Below are 21,306 nucleotides of genomic sequence, written 5' to 3'. Positions count from 1 at the left end.
TCATGATCAATTTTCCCCATTGCCCTCGGAGAAAATACGACATTCTAGATTTTTTTTCTCTTGTCACACAGCTTTACTCACCAAGCTCATGGTCTCTACTTTCTTACTATCTTTTTAAACATGGAATTTGCCTTGACCTTCCTTGGCCTTCACTGGCTCTGCATAATTCCTTTTAAGTAAACCTTCAAATGAGAATATTGCCTTTGTTCTCATTTCAACCCAGAGCACTGTCCTCACTGCTGTGATATTAATCCCTCTTAAATACAAATACAATTGTATTCCTCCTTCTTAGGACTCTCCAATGATTCTTCTTCCTCATCATCCGGATAAACAAAGTTCCACTCGAATTATCTCCATTAAAGGATAAGCACATGACTCCTGTCTTCTGTCCAGCTTCAATCTGCTCATAAGCTCACTCACGTGCTCCAGGAATACCAAATACATGAAGTTGTCCAAGGGCCTTTATTTCTTCCATGTGCTGTTCCCTCTGCCTGGAAGCCTTCTCACAGATCATCCACTTGCCAAATTCACATTCATCCTCTCATGAGTAGCACGGGAGTCACCTTCTCCAGGGAAAATTCTCTGACTCATTTCATGCGCCCCCATCGATGGTCTCTTAGACATCCTGAAGGTCTCACTTTGCAGAGTTCCCATGATAGCTCCACAGCTTCCCCAACACAGCCCCACTGCCTGGAACTGTAGAAGCTGGGTCTATTGTCTGTTTATTAATTAGAATGTGGGTCCTTGAATCTAGCAATTATATCTGCTTCATCTCTAGCCTCATGGTGCTTGCCTTGCTCTAACTCGTGATGGGTGATGATGTGAATGAGGAGATGGATATTATTCAAGATATGTGTTCATTGCCCTTCTATGCATTCATTCTTAGAGAATAAGTCTTATGGACTGAAGGTGTGTTGGTGTGATAGAAAGTCTAGGGATTAGATATCTCTGTAAACATGATTCAAAGTCATGTTATCCAGAAGTTAGGGAAATCCCCTTAAAAGTTAAAGTGAGGGATTGTTGTCATTATTGTTTTGCCATGTGGAATGATTATTGTGTATACATATGACATATTCTGTATTATTAAGAGGCTATAATAGGATAGGACAGAAATACAACAATGACTCTGATATCCAGTAAGTTTTCAGACAAATCACACTTTCTCATCCTTAAAAAGGAAAAATCAGTCTCTCAAAAAATAGTGCTAAATTGTTTTATAAACCCTTATGGATTCAACTAACTAAAAAAATAATGCTTTTAAGATATTTTAAGCCAAGTGTGGCGGTGGACACTTGTAATCCCAATACTTGGGAGGCTGAGAAAGGAGAATAGTGTAAGTTCAAAGCCAGCCTTAACTACTTAGTGAGGCTCTCAACAGTTTGGTGAGACCCTGTTTCCAAATAAAATATAAAATAGGTCTGGAAGTGCAGCCTGAAGGTAGAAAGCCCCTGGGTTCCATCCCCAGTACCACAAAAAAAAAAAAAAAAAATATATATATATATATATATATATATATATATATATATATTCATTCTAATGGCAGCCAGGCGTGGTGGCATATGCCTATAATTTCAGTATTTGGGAGGGAGAGATAAGATTCAAGGCCAGCCTCAACAACTTAACAAGACCCTGTTTCAAAAAAGAATAGTTCTAGAGGTATAGCTAGGAGTTGAAATGCCTCTAGGTTCAACCTCTAGTAGTACAAAAAACATATATATATATATATATATATATATATATATATATATATATATATAAATCATGTCACAAAAACAGCAGTGTCATCTTTCTGGTTCAAAAATTTGGTTTTTATATATAAACCATCAGGCATAATGCCTAGTTCTCTTTAAGTTTGTGTATAATTTTTCCCATTATCACCCTCAGGTCTCTTTCTCCACTGCTACTTTCCAGGCCTCTACCATCCACAGAATAGCCATGTTTCTGATTATCTTTTCCCAAATGTATTAGCTTGCATTATTTAAGGCTGAATCTCATTTTATTATTTCCTGCTCGTTTTTCTAAACTCCTTAAGTCCATTTGTATGATTCTTTTGTCCTCACAGATGTCCACAGTTCCTCCCAATTTAGTATCATCAGCAAATTTAATTAATGCTCTGTTTACCTCTCCTTGTAATGAAACCAGTCCCTCGCTTCATTTCATCATACAAAGTAAGAATGCATTGGCAGTAAAACAGTCCAAAGAAATGTGCCTTCACTGTAGGAGGGGAAGTTTAAGGATATAGCAAAAAGCCATGCAGTGAAGAGTGGACAGTAGTAGGGTGTGAGCTAGTTTGCTGTTAGCCTAAAGCAAACCTTCCTCATAGAACTCACACTCTGGCCCACTGCCTGGGCTGACATCAGTGTACATGTGCATGTGTATATGTCTATGTGCATATGTGTGCTCTCTGTCCTGAAAGGTAGCTTTATTACCCTACTGAGGACTTTTAACTAAAGGTATATTCATTAATATATGAACAGCATAATTAAACCTACAAATGCAAGTGAAATTATTCCTATGATAGAATTTAAGGTGATGATATTTAGTAATATTTAATACACAGTGTGGCTACAAACTTAGATAAAGATACATACCTTTGGATATACAGGATATCAATCATTTTCAGTGACATTTCTCTAGCATTGCTGTGATCTAAATTTTTATCACAGTCATGATTGCTAAGTGTGTTATAAGCCACCTCACTCATGCCAGGTAAATGAGCTATTTCTGAGCTATATCCCTGGCCCTCTTTTCAACTTTATTTTGAGACAGACTCACACTTAAGTTGCAGAAGGTGGCCTTGAACTTACAATCCTTCTGCTTCGGTCTCCCACATAACTCAAATAACAAGCATGCGCCACCACACTTGGATAGTAAAAGAATATTTCCATCGCTAGAATAAATAGGCTAGAGAACTGAGCTTGATCAGAGAAAGGGGCCTTACCTGTTAACTTTTATGGTAGCCAAATATATGTTCAAAGAATTGCACAATTCGTTTTTGAAGATGTGATCATAATTTATGATTAGGAAAATAAAAATGACATTTATTAAGCCCACACTATGTGTCCAATGTAATGCCAGTGCTTTCTGACAGATATGTCAACTGAGCCTCCATTAATTACCACCTAGTTCCTCACAGTCTGTGTTCCCATCTCCGGCAAAACTGTGTAAATGTCTTCAGTGTTCCACAGGAAAAAAATGCTCTTCAGAATGTGAATGGATGTATATAAATTGATTGACTTCACTGGAAAAAAATACTTTCAATTTATGCTTTGAATAAGAAAGACAGATGGTAGACCAATATCTCTATTATCCATACAGAAGACAATGCACGTTTACGGTGTTGAAATGAAGGCCAGTATACACTTCATATATAATACAAGGTCAGTAAAGATATCATCGCTGAGGGATAGTGTTAACAAAATAGTGACTGGAAATATTGTTAAGCCGTCACAGACTCACATTGTTTTTCTAGTGAGAAAAGTCTGATGCATAATGAATTCTTATGAGAGGATTTTCTCAGATGCCAAGACTTTACAGGCATAACTTTCATAAGCTTTAATGGGAGTTTCCTGCCAGCACCTGTTACAGTATAAAGTTCTTACTTTTCACACATAATACAAGACTGACTTGGAACACTGACTTGGAAAAACTAATATAGTGAAATCTTCTTATAATGTTTCCTCACGTATAATGTTCATCTTTTAATCCTTGGCCTGATATATGTATGTCCATGTTTTCCATTCAGATTCTTTCCCACCAGAAAGGCTTCTTTCCATAAGCTTTTTATGGATGAAAACAGATATAACAATTTGTCTTACTAGGTAGACTAATGGAGATGATACATAAGGGAGAAAGTTATTGGGATAGAAACTGTACTAGTGGTCGGGATCAACATTTTTTTTTTTTTTTTTTGGACCTGGGGATTGAACCCAGTGGCATTCTACATCCCAGCTACACCCCAGCCCTATTCTTTATTCTTTATTTTGAAACAGAGTCTCACTAAGTTGAGGAGGGCCTCTCTAAGTAGCTGAGGCTGGCCTCGAACCTATGATCCTCCTGTCTCAGTCTCCTAAGTACTGGTATTGCAAGCGTGTGTCTCCACTCCGGCCAGATCTTTTTTTTTTTTTTTTTTTTTCGGTATTGGGGATTGAACCCAGAGGCGTTCTACCTCCGAGCTACACCCTCAGCCCTATTTTTTATTCTTTATTTTGAAACAGGGTCTCACTGAGTTACAAATGACCTCACTAAGTAGCGGAGGCTCTCTGCAAACAGTGATCCTCCTGTCTCAGCCTCTCAAATGCTGGGATTATAAGCATACACCACAAGGCCTGGCTTCAATTTTTCTTTATGAATGCTGTACGATAGATAGATTGGATATTTCTGAGGAGCCCACAGAAACAGAGTACCATATTCAAAAAGAAATAACCAGGAACTCTGAAGCAGGATCATAAGTTAAAATAATAGAGCTTGACTATATTTTCCCATATCTTTATAGACATAAATATGGTGACTTTGAATATTTAATAGATATTGCTTCTAAGGGCGGGGTGTGTTGACATAAGCCTATAATCTCAGATACTCAGAGGCTGAGGCAGAAGGATTAAAATTTTGAGACCAACCTCAGAGACTTAATGATATTGTCTCAAAATCTGAAAAGAATTAAAAAGAAATTCAATAGAGCTAGGGATGTTGCTCAGTAATAGAACATACCTGGATTCAATCCCAGTACTGAAAAAAATATATTGTATCTAAACCTCAAGGATAAATAAGCAATGCTTTTATTAGAAAAAAAGTTAAATAATCATTTAAATTACATTGTTTTAAATTAACCTTAACATGTTCCATTACAAAAAATCTTTAAAATTATCATAGTGTTTCCATGAGACAAAAATTGTTGAAGATTGCACAGAAATACTAGATTATAAACAACAACCTCACTTTTGAAAGCCTGTAAAGTCTATGATTTTTTTTTTTTGGGGGGGGGTTTGGGGATGGAACCCAGATGCATTTGACCTCCTAGCTACACCCCTTGCCCTATTTTTATTCTTTATTTTGAAACCGGGTCTCACTAAGTTGCAAAGGGCCTCACTAGATAGCTGAGGCTGTCTGCGAACCGAGATCCTCTGGTCTCAGGCTCCCAAACGCTGGGATTACAAGCATGCGCCACCACGCCCGGCAAAGTCTGATTTCTAAGCAATGTAACATATAACAATAAAAACAGCCTTTTATTCCCCAAGTGCAGAATCATTTACCATCATTGCTCTGACAGGATTGTGGGCAGGAGGAATACTATTCACTTATTTAATATTGTCAAATAAATAACTTTGAATTCTCTGTAGATTCTAGATATTAGTCCTCTACCAAAAGAATAGTTGGCAAATTTTTCTCCCATTCTGTCAGCTTTCTTTTGAGATTTTTGATAGTTTCCTTTGTTTTTCAGAAGCTCTTTAGTTTAAAGCAATCCCACATATTGATCTACCTTTTAGTTTCTTGTGCCTTTGGGGTCAACAGGAAGTTTTTACCTGTGCCTATGTGATGCAGTGCTTGGCCCAGTTCCTCTTCAAGTAGATGCAAGGTCTCTGGTCTGATTTCCAAGTGCTTGATATATCTTGAATTGACTCTTGTGCAGAGTGAGAAAGTGGGGTTTATTTCCATTTTTTTTTTCATATGACTAACCAGTTTTGCCAACACCGTTTGTTGAAGAGGCTATCTTTTTTTCCAGTGTATGTTTTTGGCCCCTTTGTCAAAAATCAATTGAAGTATGCAGATTTATTTCTGAGTCTTCGATTCTGCTCCATTGGTCTATGTATCTGTTTTTATACCAGTATCATGCTGTTTTTTTATTATTATGGCTTTGTAGTATAGTTTGAAGTCAGGTATTGATTCCTCCTGTATGTATTTTGTTGCTGAGAACAACTTTGGCTATTCTGTTTTTTTTTTGTTGTTCCAAATGAATGATTTTTCTATGTCTGTGAGGAATGATCTTGGTAATTTAATGGATATTGCATTGAATCTATAGATCATTTTTGGAAGAATAGTCATTTTGATTATATTTATTCTGCCTAGCCAAGAACATGGAAGATCTTTTCATCTTCTAAGTTCTTAGATTTCTTTCTTCAATGGTTTATATTTTCTCTGTAGGGGTCTTTTATCTCCTTTGTTAGGTTTATTCCTAAGTATTTTTTTTTTGTGTGGGATAGCCTGAGTGGAAGTGTTTTCTAGATTTCTTTTTCAGTGAATTTACGGTTGGCATACAGAAAAGTTTCTGCTATTTTAAGATTAATTTTGTATCCAAAACATATCAAAGTCAATCACTAAACCAAACATGAGGAGGAAAGGGAAAGAAAATGCAGGGGGATTTGGGAAGGGCTAAATAAGTGATATGTGCATGTATGCCTCTACCATCTTGTACTCCATTAAGATGTATGACTATAATGCACCAACAAAAAACTTATGGGAAAAGAGAATTTTGAGCTCCATTTTTAGAACAAGGTTTGATAACTAACATTGGCATGTAACAGGACTATCAATGGAAGTTGTCATCCCTACAAGAACCCTAGACTTGCCTCCTTCCTTGTTTGTCTTTCTAGCTGGTTACATCCCTCCAGGATGTCCCTTGAAGCCCCCTTCTGATCTCTAATACTCTCTTTTTAGCAAATCTCCCTCAGAAATAGCATTTCTATATCACCTTGAGGACATCCTTATCACTCTTGTGAGAATTACGTTGGGCCTCATCTGCTTTAAAAGTTATCAATCATTTATCAATGATTTAGCAACAAATAACAAGAACCTGGTTGTTCTTATTTGTTTGATAAGGTGAAGAAATGGAAAAGGGAGTCATGTTGATACTTCTAAATGCATACTATGTTCCAAGCTTAGTGCTCTCCTCCTCTGAAGAGATTGTTGTTGTTGTTGTTGTTGTTGTTGTTGTTGTTGTTGTTGTTTCAGGTGTGCTTTGTTCTTGGGAGGAGTAAGGTCTACCTTTTCTCTTGATATTCTGGTCAGTGAATTAATAGAAATGCACTTATTTCTGGGTATAGTAGCTTTTATTCAAATTTGTTTTAAAACTTGAAAGTGGAGGGGGGAATCTAGGGCTTCATGAGCCTGCCAGTATTTAGGACTCTGAGTCTCCAGCTGAGACCAATGGGTCTTTGGTTCAGTTATGCCAGGAGACGGAAGGCCACTACAGGAATGAGAGCTATATAATGAAGCCAGGTATCCATAGACAGCTCCACAGTGACTGCAGGAGAATAGGACAGTGGGACAAGTCACCAAGGCTGTGTTCTCTTCAACCCTTCTCAAAGAGGAGAAAGAGATGGATGTCAGAAATCTCATCATTCCAAGAAAGAATTTTGTGTCTATTGAAAACATTTTAATCTGTAGAACAAAGACCTATATGGATTTGGGAATATCTAAGTCATTACACTCACCTAAAAGAAAAATTATTTTATGAGTTATTCCTGAAACCAATTTTTTACAGTTTTCATATGATGAAAAAATATTACGATGATAAGAATAAAGTATATTTAAAATTAGCCTGAAAAATGTTCCTGTCTTTTGTCAAATCTATAAATCCCGTAACAACCTCTCTTTTCCCCATATATGAAAATAGCAAATAATCTACAAAGGGTGAGCATTTGGATAATGGCAACAGCTCTTGGATTTACTTAAAGATAATATGAAACATAATCTTTCTGTTTTTTATGTTTTATTTTCCTTGATTCCTTATACTTTATCTCACATCCTACACAAGTTATCTCTTGTACAGTTTTCCTTTTATTTGATATATGCTCTCAGGAAAGGACTTAGTAGCTTAACACACACGAATGTGTGCATGATTACTAAGGTTTGATGTAAAATTCCTTCACAGGATTACAAAACAAGTAAATAAAATTCACACTGAAAAATTTTAAACATAAACAAACATGTGAAAATATTTTAAGACAGAATTACCTTCCCAAAGCTTGTGAAAAAGTATCATAAATAAAGCTTCTATAATTAACCATAAGACTTACCTTGAAGTCTAGTAGAATAAAATTCAGGTTTGCAAACTAATAGTCTTTCATTTCTACGTTAGGTAAGACTTCAAAAATCAGTTATTATGACTGATTATAAATTCTCAAATAGTATTCTAAGAATTCAAACTCTGCTGGCACTTAGAAAAGTGGGAAAATTAAGATATTTTTAATAGAAATTTCCTACAAATGTATTTGTGACTTGGTTTCTCAGCATTTAAAAAATACCACATATGAGAAGGTATTTCATAAATATTGTATATTGAATATGAACATATGTAAAACATTTTATTTGTTATATCGTCTTCCCATGACAACACACATAATGTAAAGAAATAATAGATGTTATATATATATATATATGTGTGTGTGTGTGTGTGTGTGTGTGTGTGTGTTCACACACGTGTGTGTATGTACATACACACATTTCTGTGAAATTTTCAGTGTAGACCTATGTGACAAAATCACCCAGAAGCAGGATATCTGGTTTGTATTACAGTGGTGTTAGATGAATTTAAATAAGGAAACAATTGGAATTGGAATGCTTCTCTTTTTTTAGTTAATAAGTAGTGTTTTGAGTAACCAGAGGGTGTGCAATTTTTGCTAGATGGCTAACAGCCCTAATGTAGCTGGGAATGAAGCTAAGAAAACAGGGCTCTCCTAGACCACTACAAAAAAATTTTGACTACTCTTCTTGTTATAGTATGAAATTGAAATTAAAAGAGTCTCAGTGCTACCAGTTAGCTTTAATTTATACATTTTTGGATGAATTCTAAAATCCTGAATGTCTATAGTATTTATTGTCCAGGAAAAGTCCTAACTCCTAAGCAAGAAAAATTATATCTGTTCAGCTCTATTTCAAAGACCTTATATTTTTCTCTACAAACCTGAGTACAATGAGCTCAATAGTGTAATAATTCATAAAATACTTAAATGTTAAGATTTCTACTACAAGCCATAGAGATTTTGAATCAGATATCATGAGTATTGAAGCATCTTTTAGATAAATTCAAGGTATAAGACAGAGAATGCAAACATTCTAAAAAGATTTGTGAAGCTCTCCAAATAGTTTTCAGGTGGGTCTGTGGGAATAAAAACCTAAAAGTATATGTTGAAACAAACAGTATAATCTATGAAATAATATTTTAGTAATAAAATAAATACAATCATGATTGTTTACAAAAGTAATATGTATGTGTGTATGTATATGTTTATGTGCATAAATATGCATATACACACATATATTGTAAAATATTTGGGAAATACATAAAATAAACTTTAAAAATGTTTAGAATGATCATTTTTAACATTTGTTATAGATTGAATGTAAAATATCTCCCCCCAGGACCTCATGCTCTGGAATCAGTCATAGTCAGAGGAATGGGTCTCTGGCATCATGGCTGAGTGCAGAGTGTGTGTGTGTGTGTGTGTGTGTGTGTGTGTGTGTGTGTGTGTGTCCTGGCCCCGCCCAACTGCAACACCTGGCTCTAACCCTCTTTTTCTGACCTTTTTCTCTCTCTATGCATCATGCCCTAAGGACTTGCAGCCCCAGCTCCTGCTTTCCTGTTTGGCAGTCAATATAAAATGGATAGTGTGGGGAATGGGGGTGTGTACAAGCACAAGCATGCCCCTGCATACATACACTGAAACCTAGAGATCTGCATGCAAATATGCAAATAAATCTTTCTTTCTCTAAGTTTTATGTGTCTGTCAGGAGTTTTGGGTCATAGTTTTGAGAATGCTGATAGAAACAACATTTCAATACATGTTATATATATATATATATATATATATATATATATATATATATATATGATGTAGTCATAGATATAAGACAACATACAATTGGGACCGGTGCATGCTGCGCTCATTACTTTTCGACAGTGCCTAGCACTTACATAATAAGTGCTAGTGATATTTGTCAATTTACACGAAGAATTGTAATTTGCTGACTTAAGGGGTTTCTATCCAATATATATTAGAAATTATCTGCCCTTCCATGGACCAACAATTGAACATAGTTCCATCTGCCAATTGGGCTCATCTTTCTGGTTGCTGAAATTTTAATACCCACAGAGTAGTCTCTCCTGTATTCTCCAAAAGAAGATGGTAATCCTGTTCCTATTTCCTGAGAATAGGAAACATACTTATCAGCAGTCTTCTCCACTGTCATGGTTAAGAACTTCTTTTTTTTTTTTTTTTTTTTTTTTTTTTTGCGGGTCTGGGGATTGAACCCAGGGTCATTCGACCTCCGAGCTACACCCCCTGCCCTATATTTTTTATTCTTTATTTTGAAACAGGGTCTCACTAAGTTGCAGAGGGCCTCACTAACTAGCTGAGGCTGAGAACCATGATCCTCCAGTCTCAACCTCCTGAATGCTGGGATTACAAGTGTGCACCACCATGCCTGGTTAAGAACTTCTTCATTTTGACTGGAAATAGTCTAATGGAACTAAATTTTCTCAGAAGTTTTGAAAAATATCAAGAGTTCAAAAGAACTATCTTGTCTCTGATATAAACAGGACTTTGCTAATGGCTGGTGTGCTGAAACAGGTTTGTAGAAATGGTGCCTGGATTTTGCTTTACTAACCTCTCTAGAGGCATCAGCACAGAAAGGCTTCCTCTCACCTGAATCCTTCATAGAGAAAGCCATCTACACCCACCAGGAAGTGACTAGTCAAAGGGTCTGAATTAGAGGCACCTCCCCAAAGAAGATCAAAAGTTATGTTCCACCAATACAGAGACACTGAGAAATGGTTGAATGTGTTCTAAATTAAACAGTCCTGGTGGTGAGCGAAGATCTGCCAAAATCTTTCAATTAATCACTTTTACCTTCAGGGCAGAGTTAGGCCTGAGAGTATTTCAATAGGTTTTTATTGGAACAGGGTTATTTCAGATATTAAACTATGTTGCACAAAGTAAAAATAATGTTATTTTTAAGTTGCTACTCTTGTTAAATAAAAGTTGGCAAGCATTCCCCGGGTCTGTATCGTGTCTGTGTATTTGTGTATGTGTGTGGCTTTTTCTTGTGCCATAAGCCTCGTTGATTTAAAAGGAAAAAAAAAGTGAACAGCAAAGAACTAGGTGGTAAATATATTCATATAATCATTTTCATTAATAATGTGTTATAAATAATAGAAGAAAGGCTTTAAGTGTATAATTCTGTAGAACACAATTGAGATATTTTTTCCTACATCTTCAGCAGTAAGTTAATTAGAATCACCTGCATTTCCTTGGGTGGACACCAAATGGATTGCAAACAAAAACAGATTAAAATAGCTGCTGGAGCTCATGGCACACAGATGACAAGATTCACAAAAAGGACAGCAAGGCCCTGAAAATGTTCGCTTTTCAAACAATTTTAGAGGAAATTTAGCTCTTGCGACTTCTCCATAAAAGCTGCTTGTAAGTGTTTTGCTGAAAGGCTAGAATGGCTTTGTTTCTGATCCCTTGATGAGTGAGAGAAATGTTTAAGAAAGATCACTTTACAGAGAGATTCAGGCTGAAATGTGATGACTGTGATTCAAGCCAAGCCAAAAATTACAGTTCAGAATGAAAGGGGAGGGACGTGGTTTGGGAATCCATTTTCCCACATTCCTGAATCTCAATCATCCCAGCCAATGTTTAAAAAAAAAAAAAAAGTCCAATGGAAAACAATGAGGTCACTTTGTTTAGATGTTTAAGGGAAAATAGGGGTGGAGGGATCAAAAAGAATGACAGCAGATATATGAATTTTAAATCAATATCTATTTCAAGGAGGCTGGGATCAAAGGCAAGACTTTATATAACTCTTATGACTTCATCACAGAAGGAGCCCGGTTTCAGTGTTTTCGTTTTGTTTGTATTGGTGAGCCCTCCATTGCATGTCTTTAACTTATGAAGCTGACTGTGGCTAAAATTTTACAAAGGAAAAAGTGTCCCTGGGCACAGAGTGCAGATCACTGCTCCCCAGATTCCCGGCTTTCCTTAGGAAGGCATTTCTGCAACACTGACTTTCTCTCCTGCCCTGGCCACCCCAATGCTTTCTATACCTCAGGTTTTGGTGGCATATTTGCTTGCAAACTGCCAGATGACAATGGGGGAAATTAGGTTCTTTGTTCTTGTTACTCCTGTTGATTTTAACTAACCAAGTCACAATTCTAACGGAATGGAATGATATATTTACATTAATGTAATGGCAGCATAACACACTGAAACTCAAACATCAAAACAAACTCGGAGGAACAGGAAGTGATCCAAGCACCCTCCACCTTCAAGGTCTTCTAGCTCCATGAAATTTTCCAACAAGACAACAGCTCTTGCTTAGTGATAGAGTTTTGGGCCAAAAGTCTTCAAGACTAAGATTTTTATATAAGAAAAGAAACAAAGAAATTTGTCAAAAACTAGAGGTACCTTTTACCCCATTCTCCAGAAATCATTAAAATTGATCATTTTTTTCATTTTATTGAACCATAGGTGCTATGTTCCTTCCCACTGAGATTTCATAGTCTAACTCAAGGCTTTTCAAAGTGTGAGAGATTTTCAGAATGGTCCTAAGATTGGCATAATTCTATAAATCACATCTATGTCTATCATCTTTTGGGCCCCAAATTCTTTGCTAAATTTAGAAATATCTAAGAACCAATGTGTAGAAAAGGAGTAGCCACCATGGAATACCATCCACATGGCTTCAGTCTGTGTCATATTGGCCACATTGGAACATTTCCTCTCCCCTTGTCTTACCCCTGATTCACCTATCATTTACTGATCCATAAGTGAAAAGGTGTGATTTTAAAGGCAGTTGGCCTAATAGTAAATCTAAGTGGAACTTGAGGTGAAGGAGATTCATGGAAGTTTTATGGGAAAACAAGCCTGATTCATTAAAGGATCACAGAAAATAGAAACTAGGAATCGAATGAATGTTTTGTTAATTGATGGCTATATTTCTGGACTTTAACAATGTGGATAAGTGTCTCCATTATGAGAAAAGTAGTGAGATATGGTGGTAAGAACTAAGTAGAAATATAAAGGAAAAAATTTAATAGACTGGAATGACAGTGATGTACCCTTTATTTGCACATTGATGAATGATGGCTTTTGTTTACCTGGTAACATTTAAATAATTCAGTGAGATTCTTTTCTACTTATGAAACTTTTTTTTTCTTTTTTGGTGGTACTGGGGGTAGAACCCAGAGGCTTTCTACCTCCAGGATATACGCCCAGACCTTTTTTATGTATTATTTGGAAATAGGGTCTCACTAAGTTGCTGAAAGCCTCACTAAGTAGCTGAGGCTGGTTTTGAACCTGTGCGATCCTCCTGTCTCAGCCTCCCAAGCGCGGGGATTACAAGTGTGCACCACCACGCCCGGCTGAAACATTTCATTTTTAAAAACTGGAGAGCCGGGTATGGTGGCGCATGCTTGTAATCCCCGCGCTTGGGAGGTGGAGACGGGAGGATCATGCGGGTTCAAAGCCAGCTGTCCTGGCTTGAGACCCTGTTTTGAAATAAAAAAGTATAAAAATAGGTACTGGGAGTGTAGCTTGGAGGTAGAAGTGTTTCCAGGAACCCCAGTGCCACAAAAATAAAAAATAAAAAAATAAAAACTGGAGAGATGGGAAACTAAAAAGTAATACAACAAAAGATTCTCTAAGATTTTTAAAACCCTGTATCTCTATGCAAGTATTCCCCAATAGTAGTAAAAGTGAAATACTCAAGCCTGTTCAAGCCCACCTTCCCCAATACGTTTTCACAGACCAAGATGTAATTGGGACACTGCAGAATTGGTAAGAAAACAAAAATAACAGTACACTTAACATTCATAATATTTTTCCCTTTTCCTGCCCACATTTTAAATTTAAAGCAATATTAGTATCTGTCTTCCCCAGGTGTCCAAATTGAAAAAAACTTATTTTTTAGCCATGAGTTCTGGCATACATCTGTAATATTCGGATTTGGGAGGCTAAGAAAGGATAGCAGGTTTGAGGCCAATGCTCCCTTACTTAGTGAGAGTGTGTGTGTGTGTGTGCGTGTGTGTGTGTGTGTGTGTGTGTGTGTGTGTGTGTGTGTGTTTAATTTTAAAAAAGGCAAAAGACTAGGGGTGCAGCTCAGAGGTAGAACATCCCTGGGTTTAATTTCAAATACCACAAACAGTTATGTATTTTTAAGTAGGACACTTAAAGTTTTCATTCCTTAGTGACTGACAGTGAAAGGAAGGAGGTGGAGAAAAGCGTTTGATAGTAACCCTAACCACCCAAGTCTTTAACAGAAAGCTGTTGAAGGAAAAACTTTTTCTTTCTGAAGAGTCTCTGTGTTTGATAGTCCTTTTCTATTAGTTCTAGGTGTTGCTTGCTATATTGTATGTGCTTTTAGCATTAAGATATTTAATTTAAATATAGAATTTACCCTTCTCAGGAAGTGACTAAAAAAACAATATAAAATAATGGCATATTTATTAATATTACAGGTTCTAAGACATTTTCTCAGAAGAAGAAAAAAGTTCCATTTTATTAGTGACCTCTTTCCAGTATATTAAATTTTAAATATTAGCAATAAATAATTATCTGTTCTATAACTTAAGAGGAAAAATTATTCTTTTAATTATTAATCTCTCATAGAAACCTGATAGATGAAAAACTCAATTTAAAATTGAGTAATCAAAAGGGACCAATGGAAACTTTAAACAAAAAAAGAAGGAAAAAATAGAAGGTACTTATTTTGTTATGATATTTAAAAAGTAGAAAGATAATTTAATGTTGAAAACAAAAGTTTTATTAGATTGGTAACATGCAATAATTATCTCCATGAAACAAGAACTCAAGGTAGCAATATAAGAAAGATAGCCCAAAATATCAAAATGATATGAAAAAATGAATAGAAAGGGTTATAAGAGAAATGGAATAGAAAAATAAAACAATCTCAGAAGTAAAGAGGGGAGACTGTTAAGAACATGGATGATAAGACTTATATAAACACAGAGAAGAAGTATAGGAATGAGAAATTAAAAGGATATGAGGGATATATTGAAACTCTATCCTATATTAAGTCTCCAAATAATGAAGTCACATAATGAGTATTTGATGTTTGTAATTTAACCCCTTGTCATTTATATCCCATGAACTAATGTTTTTTGTACAGTGGCACACCAGCAATCTAGTGAAACTTCTGCTTTTGACATCAAAAGTTTTATCTTTATGAAAAACAATGCAGTATCCCATTCAAGTTAGCAAATGGAATAAACATATCTGATCTTTTTCTCAAAAAAAAAAGCCAATGAATTAATAAAAAAGATATGTTTGGGGAAAAGAAAAGAACCAAGAGCAATGCTGAAAACACAAAAGGTGCCATCAGGAGACCATAAATAGAAATTCCAAGAAGACAAAGAGCAGATGGGATCAAACAAGTAGAGAAATTAAAGCAGAAGAAACACCATTCCCAGACACAATAATTAGGCCCAACTCTTTCCAGTGATGTCATAGAGAATAACCAAACTTGGAGTCAACAAATAAAAGAGCAGAAATTGGCAAGAAAGCAGTAAGTAGAGTAATTCACTAAATAATAGGACCTAACTATTGGAAATGCTGGACCCCTCGCCCTTTACCTTGCCCTGCAGAAATGCCTGCAGTGGCCATGTGGGCCTCTGGACCTATTCTGTGAAGACACCGTAGAAGTGGCTAGTGTCTGAGGGGAAGGCAGGGTAGAATGAGATATCTCAGCTCCTCTGCAACAGAGTTAGTGTTTGCCCAGGAGCAAAGTAGGCAGAGTAGGCATTCCTAGAGGAAAGTCTTCCTGACTCCGGTAGCTGGGAGAATCCCCAGCCTCGGAAAATCTATTTACTCTGCATTTATCCTACAGGAAAACCCCACATCAGCCTTTTTATTTAAGATTGAATGTAGTTAAGAAAAAAGATAAAAAGATCTGTACAAATACAGGTTGATTTTGCTTCGGAAAAGAAGTGTTTCGGTTTTTACAAAAAAAAAAAAAATATATATATATATATATATATATATATATATATATATATATAGGGGGAGATCCCAATTTTAAACATGAAATTCATTTTATGTTTTCTATATACCTGCATATGTAGCCTCAAGGTAATTTCAAGCAATACTTTTAATAATTTTGTGTTTGAAACTAAGTTTCTTGGTATGGAATTGTTCACTTATGATGTCATGTTGGCACTCTTTTCAGATTTTAATTCAGATTTCAGAGTTTCAGAGTGAGGATGTTCAACCTGTGTGTGTGTGTACCTATGACCACTGTTTATTCTAATTAATTTCATTTTCCAATCATAAGGGTAATATGATGTTCAATAATGTCCATTCTAAAGAATATCTAAAGACAGAGAAGAAAAATAGATGGCTGCATATATCACACAGTGTAAGAACTTGTTTTCTGACTAAAAGTGTCCAAATGAAGAACATTTCTGCGTGAGCTTTTAGTGCTACAAGCTTAAGGAGAAAATCATTTTTCTAAGTCCTAGAGAGAAAAAACAATTTACCTACAAAGCATCAGTAGTCAATTTGAGATCTGATTTAAAGGCAGGGTTGCTAGAAGATGATGGAACATTTCTATTTAAAAGTTAGAAAAGTAAAATATTACAAGACTAGAATAAATATTCAAATCAACAGTCCGTATGAAGCAAAGAAAAAATTTTGCGATGAGATAAATAAGGGAAATTACCAATTGAACCAAAAAGAAAATTGTTGCAATTAAACCTAAGAATGAATAAGGGTGAAATATAAGAGATGACTAGTTGACTCCCGCCTTGAGTTTCACTGTCAAATATGGTAGTCACTAGCCTCATATGGTTCAGTCACTCAATGTCAAATAAAACATAATTCAGTTCCTCTGTTGCATTCACCACATTTCAAGTCTTCAGTAGAATCATATGCGGCTGGAGACTGCTGGTTTGGACGGCTAAGGTATAGAACATTTTCATGATTGCTGGAAGCTCTAGTGGGCAAAACTTATTTCTGAGGAAATGAAGAAACCAAGAAAGTAAGGAGGGGATATATTAAATCTTAACTTTTGGAAGATCTCTTTCATGAAACAAATTTTTAATATTGAACCCAATCACACTCTTTCTAAAAAATAGAGAAGCCATAGATAAGTTGCAAAATATTTACGAGGAACAAAATAAAATGTTCTAAACTTTGAGAATAGAAGCATTACCAACATAAGGAATAAAACTGGAAAGTATAGAAGGAAAGAGAAATGACAGTAAATGTATTTATTAACTTACTTTTTTTTTTAGCACAAAGTTCATTTGATATACTGAGAAGGAAAGAGACATATGTACCTAGTAATGAAGAGAAAGAAATTACATAGACTAGTGGTAAAAAGCATAAATGCACTAAGTTCTTTGTCTTTTCTGATATGTCAATAAATACCATTCAAAGTTAACAAATCAATATACAGAAATGTGGTATATCAGCATAAAAAGGATAATAACAAGAAGAACCCAAAGAGAACTCCTGACAATGACTGTGGGAAGCAGGTCAGGGTAGGTAGTTCATTCTTATTGCATATTATTTGCATAGTTTAAATTTGTTTTTCACCATGAAACAATATTGCCATGATGGTTATATATATTTGGATATATAAATCTATCTATTTAAAGTATATTTACATATATTTGAAATAGTTATTATAAAGTCATATGGTTATTCTATAGAATAAATTCATTCTTGCCTGATGATTAGGATTTTTTCAAGTCTTCCCTAAGGTAATCATTTTCAGGAAATGACCACTGAAGGATGGGTATGTAAAAAAAAAAATAGCAATAACTAAATAACTCTAGCACACAGATATAACATACATCACTACCATTGAGGTGGAGTGGGGATTAAATGGAGAGTTTTAAATTTTAAGTTATATTTTGTACTCTCAATCATTGAATTTAAAGTGTGTAATAAGTTATATAAGTAAAAAATAAAAGATTGCAAACATTTCCATTTAAGAAAAATAGTTTTGAATGGCATAATGGCCACCTCTGATATTTCACTCTACACCTGAGCAGGATTTTGGAAGGACAAAGAAAGAAATTGCAGTGGCCTGGGACAGTCTGAGTGTTTTTGTGCTCAGCCAATTTTGCCAGGGGGAAAAGCCAGATGTCCAAAGTATTGCAAGAATGATTCTTCTTGCGGTAGCTCTGGCCTTCTCAGAATTAGGAAGCATCATAAATCTCAGGAGAGGGACAGTTTGTACAAAATTCCCTGCCCACATTTGCAGACTCCAGAGTTTCAGATGCATTTTGTTATGGGTCAAAAAAACAAGTGGGCTATCTGGGTACATCTCTCAACCAGACTCAAACTCCACGTCTATGGAGTGTCCATAATTTGGGCTACCAAGAATGCTACCTACTCCACAGTGTATCTCTATTTTTAACAGGCTCTGCATTGTCAAAAACTGCCCATATTTTGGCAGATAAGCAAGTCAACTCTGGACACAGTGCTGTTCTCTAAGATTTCTTTTTGGAAAGTGTGTAAGATTTATGGTGGGAATTGCTTATGACAGCTGCATTCTTTCCACTGAGTTTAGACCACCGGTTGGTCTTATAACTCCTTGTTGCGTGTCTGTCCTAGTCTATGTTGCAGAAGAAAAAAGAATAGAAAGGATCTAAAAACTCCCCTACAGCCATACTCAATGATTTTAAACACTATTTTGAAAAATATGAAAGGCAGCTGACAATGAGAAAATAAATGATATTTTATTTAATTTGGATTACTTCTGAGAAAGTTTTGTTACTGCTGTTAATGCCCTTCTGATAAAAATAAATACATGTACAATGATTTAGTTTCATCGTATCCCAAAGTATTTTTAGCATAAGAGACAAGATTTCTGTCAGCATTCAGTCATGTTATTTTCTTGAAAGAGGTAACTCTCAAAGTAATTTGTCTTCAAACTTCACCAAAGCACAATGTCGGCACCTTGAAGACATTGCTCATTTAAAAATCATACAGAGTCTAATTATATTTCCAAAATAAGTAGTTTCTAATCCAGGAAGGATAATGTGGTCATGAAAAGGATGTCCAAATCTGCCAATTTACATTGGTTTGGTTTGGCATCGTTTTCAAAGTTCTTGGAGTAAAAAGAGGACGACACGTGAATAATTGTAATTTGGATTATATGCCTAGGACTTTGGGTTTGCCGATCTCCCAGACATTCAGAGGAAAGCTAATCAACTTCAAGTCTGTACCTATATAACTTATAATTGTTAAAATGCCCTGATAAGTTCCAGATTATTTTGCAGAATGCAATATCCTCCCCTTTTTAAACATGTGCTTTGTCATTTTCACTCAATTTATATAATTTAAAAAGTATGATAACAGGGAGCATGAGCCATTCAAAGCAGGAATCACTAATGTCAGAGACTATTATCATTCATAAGATGTATGGTGTTGATGTCCCTGAATCTAAAGAGCTTGGAAGTTGTGTCAAGTTAGATTCATACTGCATCTAATATGTTTTACTTTACTTCTCTTACTTTCAGGTTTCTATCTTAACCCACAAAACAGAGAACTCAGTCCTGCAACCAGAGTGGTGGTCTAGGTCTCAACTACCTCCTCGTCTCCCTCAACAGAGCTTGCTCTTTTTATTTGAAAAGAGAGTTGGGTTATTAATTTAGGATGGGGTTGATTCTTTAAGCAGCATAATGCTTTCCAATTGTTCATATGTAAAGATCCAATCCATCCTACTCTTTCGATTTTTTTTATATTGTACTTTAAAAAATTCTGCTAAAATTTACAAAAGACTGAGGAGAGTTCTTTTGTTGTATCTTCACATTTCTATAAAAGAAAAAGGAAGGTCTGGAATATTGGTTATTTCATCAATTGAAATTCAGTTTATAACTCATACTGTTTGCATTTCAATAGCATTTACAATAATATTTTTTTGTGGTACTGGGGATAGAACCCCAGGCATTCTACCTCCGAGATACACTCCCAGCCCTATTTTTTTTATTATTTATTTATTTATTTATCAGCGGTATTGGAGGTGGAACCCAGGGCTTTTCTACCTCCGGCCTATCCTCCCAGATCTATTTTATATTTTATTTGGAAACAGGCCCTCACACTAAGTTGCTGAGAGCCTTACTATGTAGCTGAGGATGGCTTAGAACCTATGCCATCCTCCTGTCTCAGCCTCCCAAGTGTGGGGATTACAGGTGTGCACCACCACGCCCGGCTATTCTTTATTGTTAAACTGGGTTGCACTGAGTTGCAAATGGCCTCACTAAGTAGCAGAGGCTGACCACAAACTGATCTTCCGGTCTCAGCCTCCCAAATGCTGGATCACAAGTGTGTACCACCATGCTTGGCCATCATTTACAATAATATTATAGAAGTTCTACCTTTAAAAGAGAAGCACACTCAAGTTTACATTTTATATATAAAGATATGCATATTAAAATAATGTTTTAGTAAGAACCACATTTGCAACAAAATCATATTAGATTTCATACAATTTCTCTTATTAATGACTTCTCATAAAGTCTTAGCTAATTAGCAAAACAAAATATAAAACAGAAACATTTTCTTACTTTTTTTGGAATAGATATTGACATTCTGTTTGTAATCATGATCTTAAACAAGACTAGTTTAACTGATTCTCTTTAAAACAAAAAATATCAGATACCTGGGAAGCAGAGACAGCAGAATCCCAGGTTAGAAGCCAGCCTCTGCAACTGTTTCAAAATAAAAAAGATAAAGATAAAAAAAGGTTGGGAGTGAAGTTCACAAGTAGAACACTCCTAGATTCAATCCCTAACACCACAAATATATGCATACATATGATTGATGTTTCTGTTTTTTAAATTATTATTATTATTCTCTAAAATTCTTCAAAGCAACCTACAGAGGGGGAAAAAAAACATGGCAATTTTCATTTGGTTATACTCTGTCATTTGCTTGTTTGTGGTGAGAAGCAAGTTACCTTGTTGACCACTCTTGATTTTAACCATGTTTAACTATGTCTAAATGCAAAACTACTCTCAGAGGTACCCCGAATGGTATCATGGTCTTTGTTCTATGCATGCACAGGCCAGTGAATGTGATTTTAGGGAATTACAAAATATTTTCCTTTGAGCTACATGTTCAAAATAAAAGGGACACATTTACTTATTTTAAAAGCTATCACATTATTTCATACTTCACCGCTTAATGCTAAATATCAAACATTACTGGAAAAGCTACAAAAATAGTTAAATAAATCATTAATAAATTAAGCTTTTATCATTCTGATATGCACTTAAACTTAAGCTCAGTTGGAGCTAATATTAAAAATAAGATTATTTAATATTTAGAATGATTA

The 21,306-nt window shown here is 35.4% G+C and overlaps 1 protein-coding gene across 1 annotated transcript in view; it reads left to right on the top strand.

Moving 5' to 3' along the window:
• ARHGAP15 (Rho GTPase activating protein 15) overlaps nucleotides 1–21,306 on the top strand; it is a gene marked incomplete at both ends in the record, with an annotated part of 624,759 nt that overhangs the window by 384,031 nt on the left and 219,422 nt on the right. The window lies entirely within an intron of this gene.

The sequence above is a fragment of the Muscardinus avellanarius genome, assembly GCF_963383645.1.
Source record: "Muscardinus avellanarius genome assembly, chromosome: 2".
Taxonomy (NCBI): domain Eukaryota; kingdom Metazoa; phylum Chordata; class Mammalia; order Rodentia; family Gliridae; genus Muscardinus; species Muscardinus avellanarius.
The sequence above is the reverse complement of the archived record's forward strand: the minus strand, read 5'-3'. Positions and strand labels throughout refer to the sequence as shown.